An 11877-nucleotide genomic window follows, 5' to 3' on the forward strand; every position below is an offset into this window, starting at 1 on the left:
GACAGTACCAAGTAGAGTACACACACCATGACAGTACCAAGTAGAGTACACACACCATGACAGTACCAAGTAGAGTACACACACTATAACAGTACCAAGTAGAGTACATACACTATGACAGTACCAAGTAGAGTACACACACCATGACAGTACCAAGTAGAGTACATACACTATGACAGTACCAAGTAGAGTACACACACCATGACAGTACCAAGTAGAGTACACACACTATAACAGTACCAAGCAGAGTAAGTATAGTACACACACGATGACAGTACAAGGTACAAAGTGCATATAGCACAAATACGAGGTGCTTCCAGCACCAACAAAGTAAACATCCAGTCGCCCCTTTCCCCTCTGCAGCCTCACATTGGTTTCTCCCGCTGATGTTGGACCTCCTGCTGTGCCGGGAATGGCTGCCGACCTTCCCTTTCTGACGACGGCGTCTCATGGCGCGTAGGTCGCCACGATTACAGCCCTAAAAAAAAAAAACGACGGGGCAACGAGACTTTCCTGACGCCTCGAGGCTGCGTATGTTTGCCGTTACGTCAGCGAGGCTGCGATTCCTATTACGAAGATTTGTTTTATTTAGAAAGGATTACAAACGAAGCGCTCGTTTCGGCTGACAGGCGCGGATCACCGAGGTGATTCCGCAGGATTAGAACGGCGAGTTCTACATCCGTCTGACAGCGTTTGTTCTTCGTCGCCGCGAGCGACGCAATCTCCGACGACAAATCTCCAGAAACAAGGCGTTATCGGCGCCGCGATCGCGCCGATTTCCATCTCGGCCTATCTCGCTTTCAAGGCTCCGGTCGTCACGGCAACCGAAACGGGAAACGCCTCGACCGAGGGGAAGTGGATATGGCGTCCTTCAGTGTGAACCAGGAAGTAGATGTGGCAGGTTTTTACTGCACAAGTGTGATGAAGATTCAGAATCAGAATCAGAATTTGTTATTGATCTTCCAGGGGGAAATTACTTTTCGCTGAAAGCGGGGAAGAATCATGCACAATGTAAAAATAAACAGTAAATTAAAATCTAAAAAAATAAGATAAGATAAAATAAAAAGAACAGTATAATATAAAATGAAATGAAATCAAATAAAATAAAGTAAAATAACAAAGAACGGCATAAAATAAAATGAAATTTAAAAAGAACAGTATAAAATAAAATAAAATAAAATGAAATGAAATAAAAAGAACAGTATAAAACAAAATAAAATGAAATAAATGGAACAATATAAAATGACATAAAATAAAATAAAATAAAATAAAATAAAATAAAAAGAACAGTATACAATGACATAAATTAAAAAGAACAGTATAAAATAAGATAAAATAAAATGAAATGAAAAGAACAGTATAAAACAAAATAAAATGAAATAAAAAGAACAATATGAAATGACATAAAATAAAAAGAATAGTATAAAATAAAATAAAAAGAACAGTATAAAATAATAGATGAAATAAAATAAAAAGATGAGAATAAAATAAAATAAAATAAAAAGAACAGTATACAATGACATAAAATAAAAAAACAGTATAAAATGACATAAAATAAAAAGAATAGTATAAAATAAAATAAAAAGAACAGTATTAAATAAAATAAGATGAAATAAAAAAACAGTGTAAAATAAGATAAAATAAAATAAAAAGAACAGGATAAAATAAAATAAATGAAAAGAACAGAAATGATCAAAATAAATAGATAAAATAAAGGTATGTAAAAATATCTAAAAGGTAAATGTTACTTATATACATGTGTATTTACAAGTGCAAGTATTTATAATACATGTATGTGATCACATGTATTGTGCACAAGTAAAGGTTGTCGTGCAGTAAATTGGCGACGGAGGTGACAATCAATTCCGCGTTCAACCTTTTTGACTTTTTGAGTAAATTCCCTTCGCCTTTCACTCGATTACCGGGGCGCATTACGGTTTATTTTCCGCCCGTCATTTCGTACATTTTATATACTTTCTCTCCGATGTTTATTTTAATTTTCATTCCCCTTCCAAATTACTTTCGCTTTTTTTCCGGGGGGAATTCGGCGCAGTCGGGTGGAGCAAATAAGCCATTAGCGCATTAGCATAGTTAATAAATAATTATCAATTTAGTACATGAATAAACACCATTTTTACCCGGCTATTAAAAAGGCTAATCCGCCCGTTGGTTCTAGATGTTGAGAGAGCATCTTTTGAAATGTCGTCTTTAACCGGGTAATCTGCTCTTCGGCCGGCGGTCCACGTCTGCGGCGCTCTTTGATGAGGCTCAGGTTGTGAGATAAACGCCGTGCAAGGCGAGTAACCGGCGCCCTTTGATCTGACGAGTGTTTCGCACACACACACACACACACACACACACACACGCGCACACACAGGGGAGTGATTTATGGTGTGATGAAGAGGAGTCGTCCCACCGCTTTTTACAGATGCGGCCTGTGAATCCTCTGCTGTTCCAGACGCTGCCGTTCTCCCTGCAACTCTTTCCTCTTTGCTCCCGTCCATTATTTATGAATATAAATCTTTCATCTGTTTGTCCCGCCAACGTGTAGAAAAGCCCGTGTTTGGGCGCCGTTTCTCGCCGCCGGCGTCATTTGCAAATCCGGTTTTCACCCGGTTTTAAAGAAACGGCGGCTTTTTCCGCCCGGTCGAGGCAGACGACCGCCCCGCAGACTCAAATAAAAGCTTTAATCGGTTTTCTTTATTAGTATTGACGAGCGGCCGTATAATCCTGTCAGATAGAGTCCGGCTGTGAGCCAATAAAATCTTATTGCCTCACACACACACACACATCACAACATATTGTTTCGGCCGTTGACCCCGCGAGACGTCTCCTTCCGAGTCTCCGGACCCGAGGGGGGCCGGTCGCCGCGGCGACCCTCTTTCGTTAGCGAGTCGGGTCGGATTTCCGATCGCCACGGCAACGGGAGCGTGAGTGAAATGCGGACCCGGGGTGACGTCGGCGTCTGGGGGGCCCGGAATGTGCCGACGGGAAAATGGGAAAATGTCAAGAGCAATTACAGTAGAGGGGCAGGATGCAAAGCAATCTGTGCAGATGATGAGTGTGTGTGTGTGTGTGTGTGTGTGTGTGTGTGTGTGTGTGTGTGCACGGGGAGCTTAGCGAGCGTCGGTGTGTGTGTGGGTCCAGGGATTTGTAGGGTGATTCTGTCTGTGTCTTCATGGCTGACTGGCTCGCTGCTCCACCACCTGCCAGCTTGCTTGCAAGCATGTGTGCATGTGTGTGTGTGTGTGTGTGTGTGTGTTCGTGCATGCTCGTATCACGACACGTTGCGCCGTGTGAAGGTTTATCTTCCCCTGCAGATGAGAGCTTCCCGCGCCGAATCCGAAAAAGGCCGGAGCCTCTGAGTTCGGGCCTGAAGTTTCGGGTTTTGAAGGCCACGTTGCCACGGCGACGCTCAGACGCTCCTCCGTTTGTTCCTCGGCGTGACGACGCTAACACTCAGATTAGCCTTTAGCTTTGGAGACGGAAGCGGCCACGCCGTTCCTGGAATAAAAACCATGGACGATCACACAGGTGGAAGTGTTTTTATCATCTCTCTGCACGTCTTTGGCTAACCCAGTTAGCCGTTAGCTTACGCCGGGTCCAAAACGTAGACGTTCCCAGGGAAGCTCTCCGAGGCGAGCCAGAAGAACGTGGACCTTTTTGTCGCTCCATTCCTCAAACATCTGAACGGTTTAAAGAAGGTGCTAAAGGATCGGCAAGGATGCTTGGAGCGCAAAAAAGTCCAGCTGTGAGAAAGTGGCCTTTTAGACCCAATGAAGAGAAACTAGCAAAGATTTGTCGCCGTTTCTCCTTAAAAGGAGATCGCGTAGCATTTTAGCGGCCGAGGAGGAACGGCTCCTTTGACACGAATCATGATTATAAAGTGAAAGAGTTCTGCAAATTCGGAAAAAAAGGGTGTTAGAAGACCTCAGCAGGAACGTCTAGCGCGGCGGTTCTTAACCTGGGTTCGATCGAACCCCAGGGGTTCGGCGGAGGTCAAGACACACATTGGTGATGACATCACCGGCCGCAGGTGATCACGCTACATAGCTCGGCCTATCCGTGCCACAGGGATTGTGGCGTGATCAGTTGTAGTTACTGTCGTGATGGTACGTCATGTGATTTCTTTCTTAATATTTTAATCCCTTCATACTAATTATGTCGGGCAAAAAAAGAAGAACACGTACAATACGGATTCACATGTATGACGGAACGTGATCGGAATCGATGTCCTAACTGCATGATTTGGAATGACAAGATGAGCAATTCTAGTCCGGCACCGGCAAAACTAAGGGAAGGCTTCCTTCAGCTGCGTGGAGATGGGAACTACAAGAACGTAGCGCTTGCTGGATTCAAGGTGAAGGGAGACAGATTCGATGAAAAGGCTACTCCGCCTGTTCTTTGTACCCGTCGACGAAACGATCCTCCATCCAATAAAGAAGGGTTCGGTGAATGCGCATGTAAAACAGGCGGGGTTCAGTACCTCCGACAAGGTTAAGAACCGCTGGTCTAGCGGGTATTCCTGAGGGAAATAACCGTTTGGCGGGGCGACGGTGCTTCCGACGGATCGGGGAAGCCGCGGCGTTGGAGCCGAACCTCCGCTAACGCCGAAAGAATAAACGCCCCTCGACGCCGTCGGTATCTGCCGGCCTGCAGCGTCCGAGCTTCTACCCAAAAAGCCTGTTCCGGAGGCGATAGACCCTCCTTTAGCGCCCCGACGGTTTTTCTTTTGTTTAATTGACTGTCAAGGTTGACTTCCTGCTTCTGTTTGCGGGGGAAGTTCTCGCTCCGCGAACCGCCAACGAGTCGGCCGGCAGGAGCCGAACCTCCTGTTTTGTTCCGATTCACATGTAACATCTTCCAAACCGGTCTCTGGGTCGTCATCCGTCGCGGAGAGAACTATTTACCCGAGGCTGAAATGATGCCGCGAGCCTTCTGCTTCCTTTTTTTTGGACCCGGCGTTGACAGGACGTGTCAGGTTCAGGGTTTTAATGAATAGGGGCTTCGGATTAGCCGCCGCGCGATTCCCAGGCCCGGGATCGGAATAGTAAGCTCGCCGCGGATCGTCCGGCTTCCGTGCAGCCGGGATATAAATAACGACCTCATTCGTATGCACGCTGTACCTTTCGCGGCAACTCTTTGAGTTGTAATTGCGGTTTCGGCGAGCGCCGCCTGCTGAGTTTATACGGTTGGAATGTGAACGGGACGTTTCTGCGTCGGACCCAGAATGTGCGAATGTGATCTGATTCGCCCGGCCCGTCTTTTTTTTTTCCAAGTTCATCACGTTATTATTCTTTCTGTGCGCTTAGCCGTCCCTTGAAGGGAAGTTATGTGAGGTTGGATCTCGGGGAATCTGCGTCTTGCGCCGATCTGTCGTGGATGAATCGTTCAAAATTTCTACCGATTCACGATTCGTGGTCCATCGTGTCCGATGATGTCAGGACAACCGGCTGGTAAACAGGTGTTTTCGTGCGGAGGTTGAGGTGTTTGTTCTAGAAAAAAGTCGCCCTGAAGAAGATCCAGCTTTGTATCTCCATTTCCAATGCCGTCTATTTAAAGGTATTTAAAAGATTAACTTCGAATCACATCAAACAAATCAAATATTAAACTCTTAACTTGTTTGCTAATGTTTCCCTGCTTCTGCAAGCTAGCCGTCTGCAGATTAGAGACTCGACAACATGTCTCGATTGTGCCGCTGTGAATCCAGTTGCGTTTGTATAAATATTTCAAATTCATCACAGCGGGGAGGAGCAACCGCTCTGTTTTTTTTTTTTGTTTTTTTTTTTTGCTTTAACACGTCCCCCTTTCCCTTCCGAAACAAATGAATCGCTCAGTAATTCAACAAACGAATCACTCGGTGAGACAAAGTTCCCCTCCTCACTCGCAAAATGAACGACTCACTTGGGGACTCAAAAAACAAAAATGAATGGCTCACTCGGTAACTCAAGGACCAAATCATTCGGTACGACTCACTCAGTTGTTCAACAAATCAGAATCAGTAGTCCAAAGTTGTCCTCCGTAAACACGAAACGAACGACTCAGTCAGTAACTCACAGTAGCCCTTCCCACTCGCAAAAATGAATGGCTCACTCAGTAACTCAAGGAACAAATCATCGGGTACGACTCACTCAGTTGGTCAAAGAATCAGAATCAGTACTCCGAAGTCGTCCTCCATAAGTACAAAATGAACGACTCAGTCCACCCCAGTAGCCCATCCCACTCATAAAGGTAACGACTCACTCAGTTGATCGAAGAATCAGAGTCAGTAGTCCAAAGTTGTCCTCCATAACGAACGACTCCGTCAGTAACTCACAGTAGCCCTTCCCACTTGCAAAAATGAATGATTCATTCGGTAACTCAAGGAACAAATCATTCGGTACGACTCACCGAGTTGATCAAAGAATCAGAATCAGTCGTCCAAAGTCGTCCTCCGTACACACAAAACAAACGACTCAGTCAGTGACTCGCAGTAGCCCTTCCCACGCATAAAGCTAACGACTCACTCAGTCGCTCAAAGTATCAGAATCGGTCTCTCCCACCCACAACACGAACGAACGACTCACTCGGCCTATGAACGAATCACCGGCTCGGAAGCCGTCTTGGCTCTGTGACTCCACCGCGGCGCCGTGGCCTTTACAAACAGTCATTTGCCTGTAAGGGTGGGACTAATGTAGCCCATACATATTGGATCCTTAACGGTCACTGCACCTGTTATGAACGAAGCCTAGGGGGGGAAATATTCATCCCTCCGTGTTCATCCCTCTGCTCCGTTTAATATTCATAACACCTTTCCTCCCTCTTGATGACCGTGACAAGATTGTTTTGGGGTTTTTTTTGCCGCACAGTGGGAACAATCACTGTGCAGAAAACAATGTTGTTCGCAGCCGGAGTCCAAAAGCAGAAGTGGTTTCCACCTCAGTGCCTCGCTGTGGTATCTCCAAACTTGTCAGAAATAAGGGGAACGGCTCCGACTTGTTGATTCGTTTGCGATGAAGGGTCACGGTCGGGGCCGATCGGAGCGACGACGGCGATGATCCAAATCAAACGCGGGCTCGAGTGTTACGACAATGACTAATGGGGGGGAAATAACTTCGGCTGCCGGTGGAATTCACAGCTTTTAAAGAACAATTCGAGTGAGAGCTCTCCTCGTCGGCGTCCCTCAGCCCGACGGTATGCTCATTAGACGCTTCCGGAAAGAAAAGTTACCAAAACGGTCCGGCGCCAACTCTGCAACAGGAACCAGCTTCTTCTTAAGGGGGACTCGAGTTTTTGCCTTCCCACAGGCGGTGAGGGACCACCGTGACAAGAGCATCTGCTACGCGTACCTTCAGCACTGCGCTTAAAAAAGAAAATACCAAGAGGAAAGTGCTTGCAGAAGGCAACGGGAGATAGTTTTACAAATTAATCTGGCGGAAAACGAAAGCTTGGCCAAACAAAAAGGAGTGGACCTGCGGGGGTTACAGGTGTCGGGGGCCACTGGGACGATTGGCCCCGAACAAACAGGGACCCTCAAACATCTGGAGGGAGTTGATTCTGATCTCTAGAACCTTCTCAGGGACTCGGAATATTCGGATAGTGGAGGAACCTGGGAACCAAATTTTCATTTTGGCTCCTACTCCGAGGCAGGGTCTTTTTACGTTTTCTCATGAACTTGTATGACATGGGTGCCAGGCGACGCCACGGCCGTCACCAAATACTTCTTGTGGACTGCGGGGTGCCATTTTTAAAAAAATAACCTATTGTGGCCACCGGTCAGCAGTTTTCTTCCAACAAAACGGACACAGTCGGCAAGAGATGGAGCAACAAAGAAGTACAAGTTCTTCTGGCCTTTTTGAGTGAGGAGCTTAAGGTCCATGTTGCGGATGCTTGCATCATGCTGGGTTCTATCGCGGTCCCCCACTGCCAGCAAGAATACAAAACTAAGGTTCCCACGGAGCTGGACAGTTCCTGGAATAGCACAGTTCTTGGCACTTCCGTCTGAAAGCGGCTATAGTATATAGCTCTTGCGAAACCATCTTTTAGTTGGAAACTAAGCGGCCGGAAACAGGTCAGAGCCGAAAGGAAATCAAAGGGTGTCATGATTTTTGGATCCCTACCCCAACTTGACCCAAACGCAAGACTACCCTGAGGAGGTGAGGCGGTTTAAGGGGTTTATTTACAAGGGAAGTGAACGTATGACTGCGCTGGGTCCGGGTCGCCTCACGGGATTCTCAGGAACTTGTGAAGGAGGCGAGATGGAGATTTCTGGACTCGGAAACGGGGGGCTTGCAAGACGGAGAACTCTCGAAAGAGGAACTTGCAAGGACAGGCGAAACATAGAATTCTGGACTCGGGTACGTAACAGGGATGGCGACCTTCTAGGAAGGTATCAAGGCATCTGGGAGTCCATGTAGAGGTCGCCACTGTCGGTTAGCGCTCTTCAAGCGTTAGTCTAAAAGACTCTCCTACTCGGAGCATCGGGGTCCAATCAGATTGGCACCGCCTACGGTTACCATCTGCGAGAAGAAGGTACTCTTTGGTGGTCTGGTATCTTTGGTGGTGGCGACCTGCGCTCCTGGTTTCCGCTGGACTTGCTAAGTCAGGTTAGATGTTATTTATGGTGCCCAAATCACCTCTCATGACGCTTTCCACGTGGAGCAGGTCCGGACCACATTCTTTGCCATGATCCATAGAAGCCCCAAATATTCCCCTGGAACGAGCACTTGGCAACTCAAGCGCGGCAACCTGGGAAGCCTCCCGGCTCAGTTTGGGCGGCCTTCTGCTTCGACCAGTGGGGGTAAAAAGAGAAAGCCAGAGGGTATGAGCGTTGGGGACAGACGCTAATAGTCCCTTGCTAATAATAACTGTAGCGCCACCACTTACATGCTAAGAGCTGATAATAGCTGCCCAGCGGCACTTCTGCAGCAGATCAAGCCCCGCCCCCTGGGGAATCTCCGCGTCCCCGGCGCTCGCCGCGGGTAAAGTGATAATTAAATCTCAGACGCTCTCATCCGTTCACACCCTGGCCTCCATCTTGATTCTCCGAGCGCCTTTATTTGTTTGCGCCTCGCTCTTCCCCCTTTCTCTCCGTCTGCCCTTTGTTCTCCCCTCGCTTCCCCCGGCCTTATGATTCATTCCCTCATCTGATCTTTTTTTTTTTTTTCCCATTTTCCGAGGCTGCATCCGTCAGTCTCTCCCCCCGACTACCCCCTCCCTCATTTCCACCGGAGCGGCTGGTGGAATCTCGACATCCACTCCCTCCAATTCCAAACCGTCGCTGCCGATTAGTCTCAGAATCCGCCCGGGCCGGACGATCGCGCAGCGGCGCAAAACAACTTTGTGGCAATGCGGGCGGCGTGCAACCGGGAGCCCCCCCCTTCCACCGCCAGACGCCTCTTGTTGGCAGCCTGCTGCCTCTTGGTGGCCCCTGCCGGTATGCTCGAAGCTCCAGCTGCGAGCATACCGGCGTTTGCATAATGAAGGTAGCTGCTTTTGCGCCCCTCACCATCTGTCCCAGGGACTTTGCTCTTCTTCCAGGCCCGAGCACCCTTTCCAGCTCCCGGCCCTGATCTCGTCGTCTTTGTAGGCGGCGTCGCTTTGGTTTCTTAGAAGGAGCTAAGACGGACGCGAAGGTGCAAACGCGTGAGATTGGACGTTTTACGCTTTGTCCCGTCCTTGGACGGGGAAGTGACGGACGAGATGAAAGCGCCTACGCTTATGCTTCGCCGACATTTCGGAAGCTGACACAGCTGAGCGGGCGTCGGTCCACGCTCGCGCCTGGATGGTGTGGAACGGAGCTCAGAAGACGTGTTTGCCGAGTAAAATAAACACCGTTGGTGCTGCTGGGGTCTATTTATAGCTGCATCCGGATCCTTTTTTTTTTTAAGAAGCCGGCTGCCGAACAGCAGGGACGACAGACGAGAACGGGATTTCTCGAAGATTGATCCAAAGCACGTCGGCGGGTGATTGACGGCACAGATTTCCCGCCGTTCTTGACAGACGGACCTTGAGCCGTCGGCCCTCTCGGACGTCGAGGAGTTTCCCCAGAATCCCCGGAGGAGCTCCGATGGGAGCCAGAATCCAGGGTGTGGATGAACTCAACCCAAGTAGTACTTTTATACCCATTAGTACACAAGCAGTACTTTCCACTTTCCACAAGTACACTTTGGGGTTTGCTTGTTTGGATCGGATACATTTTGTGGGAAGGGCAACAACCACCCACCGCAGGGTGACTCCATCACAGAAGAAGCACTGGCCTCTTTTTGGAAGACTTTTTGGGAACCTCTTTGCAGTTTCTGGCACCTTCTAAGGTACTCGACAGCTTCTCCACCGCTTCGGAAAGCCAGGAGTTACGGGCCGCGGCTCCCAGAGCCATCGCAGGGCCTTCGGTGATTTTGTGGAACTCATAAGCCCCGCCCATTTGCAGAAACTTGTTGAGGACCGCGGGGCGCCTTTTTTAAAAACTACAGCGGTCGCTTGCGGGTTCTAAATCCTGGAGGCAAATCGGACCCGTGGGAATGCAAAGCTACAAGGTCGCCCCTGGAGGTGCGACTTCCTGGCATCAAACCGGCAGCTTGGACGGTTCATAAAAATTGCCTGCCTGAAAGCAGCTACTGTCGCTGTTTTTTCTCTTCTGTCCACATAGAACTACTCCTTGTGAAGCCGTTGGTGCAAAACGTCAGCGTTATGCCGAATAGATCCGTAAGAAGCAACAAATAACTAGTGGATAAAGGTTATGATTCCAGCTGATTCCACCACTTTGCCCCGTTTTCCATCACTAGCTTCTTCGGGAAAGAAATCTTTGCAAGCTCATCCCATTCCACCCTGTACAATAACTCACCCTAATCCCTTACTTCACTACTTGCCACTCTTCTCATTATTTATTCCTATATATTGGTAAATATGACACTTTTTTTTTCGATACTTTACACCTTGCGGTCTCGGTTGTACGTCTCAGCGTCTTCATTCGTTCAAAAACCTCCTCTTCTTCTACCTTTAGCATTCGTACCATCACGTTTCTCAGCCGTATTGATGTCCAGATGTTCCTTGGCTGGAAATCATCGCTTAAAAAATCGCTAAAAGGCGTTTCTCATTTACGAATTTAGCCCGAACGCCCCGCCATCGCCCTTGAAACATCGACTAAGTCTGACTTCGAATATCCAGCTCTGCTAAAACTGATGTCTGTATATGTAGCCCTGTGATTGGTCAATGACAGCGTGGATAGGCTCCGCCCCCTACTGAATGAATGAACGTACGGTCAAACACTTTCCCAAATATGAGCACGTTGTTGTTTCCAAACTTGTGTTCACGCTCAAAGCTAGCTTAATGCTAGTTCCTGATTTGCTCGATTCCGATTGGACGAGTGAATGGTAGTATTTCCCCAATTAGCACCTGAATGAATGGATGCATTTTTCTATACGATGTGTGAATGAGAGCGTGAACAGTTGTATGTGATTGGTCGCCCAATCACGACCCTCTGCGCCGTCACCACGGCGTCCTGTCCTCATTGGTCGGTTTTTGTTTTTTGTTCACACGCACAGGCAAACGCCATCGATCGCAGGAGTTTTCCAGAACGAACGGCCGCTTCGGCTTCCAGCTCAACGCGTTCGACTTTGAATAGAATTAGCAGCCGCAATCAGGCCCGGGTTGCAAATGAAGAGCTTGAGGACATTTGGACTCAATAACACACACACACACACACACCTCGCCTCAGCAGCCCGGCAGCGCTTCATACATCTCCTGGTCTTCTGGGGCCCCACAGGCTCCGCCCCCCCACAAGACTCCACAACCTTCTGATCAAGGACTTTTTCCAGGGATGAATCAATAACTCGAGAGCCAAATTTAAACCCCGGCGCGCCGAAGGTCCCGGGGTTGGGGGGGGATTTGTTAAAAAAA

Source organism: Fistularia commersonii, chromosome 12 (assembly GCF_037954325.1).
Source record: "Fistularia commersonii isolate RoL2024-O1a breed Wild chromosome 12, RoL_Fcom_v1.0, whole genome shotgun sequence".
In the NCBI taxonomy this organism is placed as follows: Eukaryota; Metazoa; Chordata; class Actinopteri; order Syngnathiformes; family Fistulariidae; genus Fistularia; species Fistularia commersonii.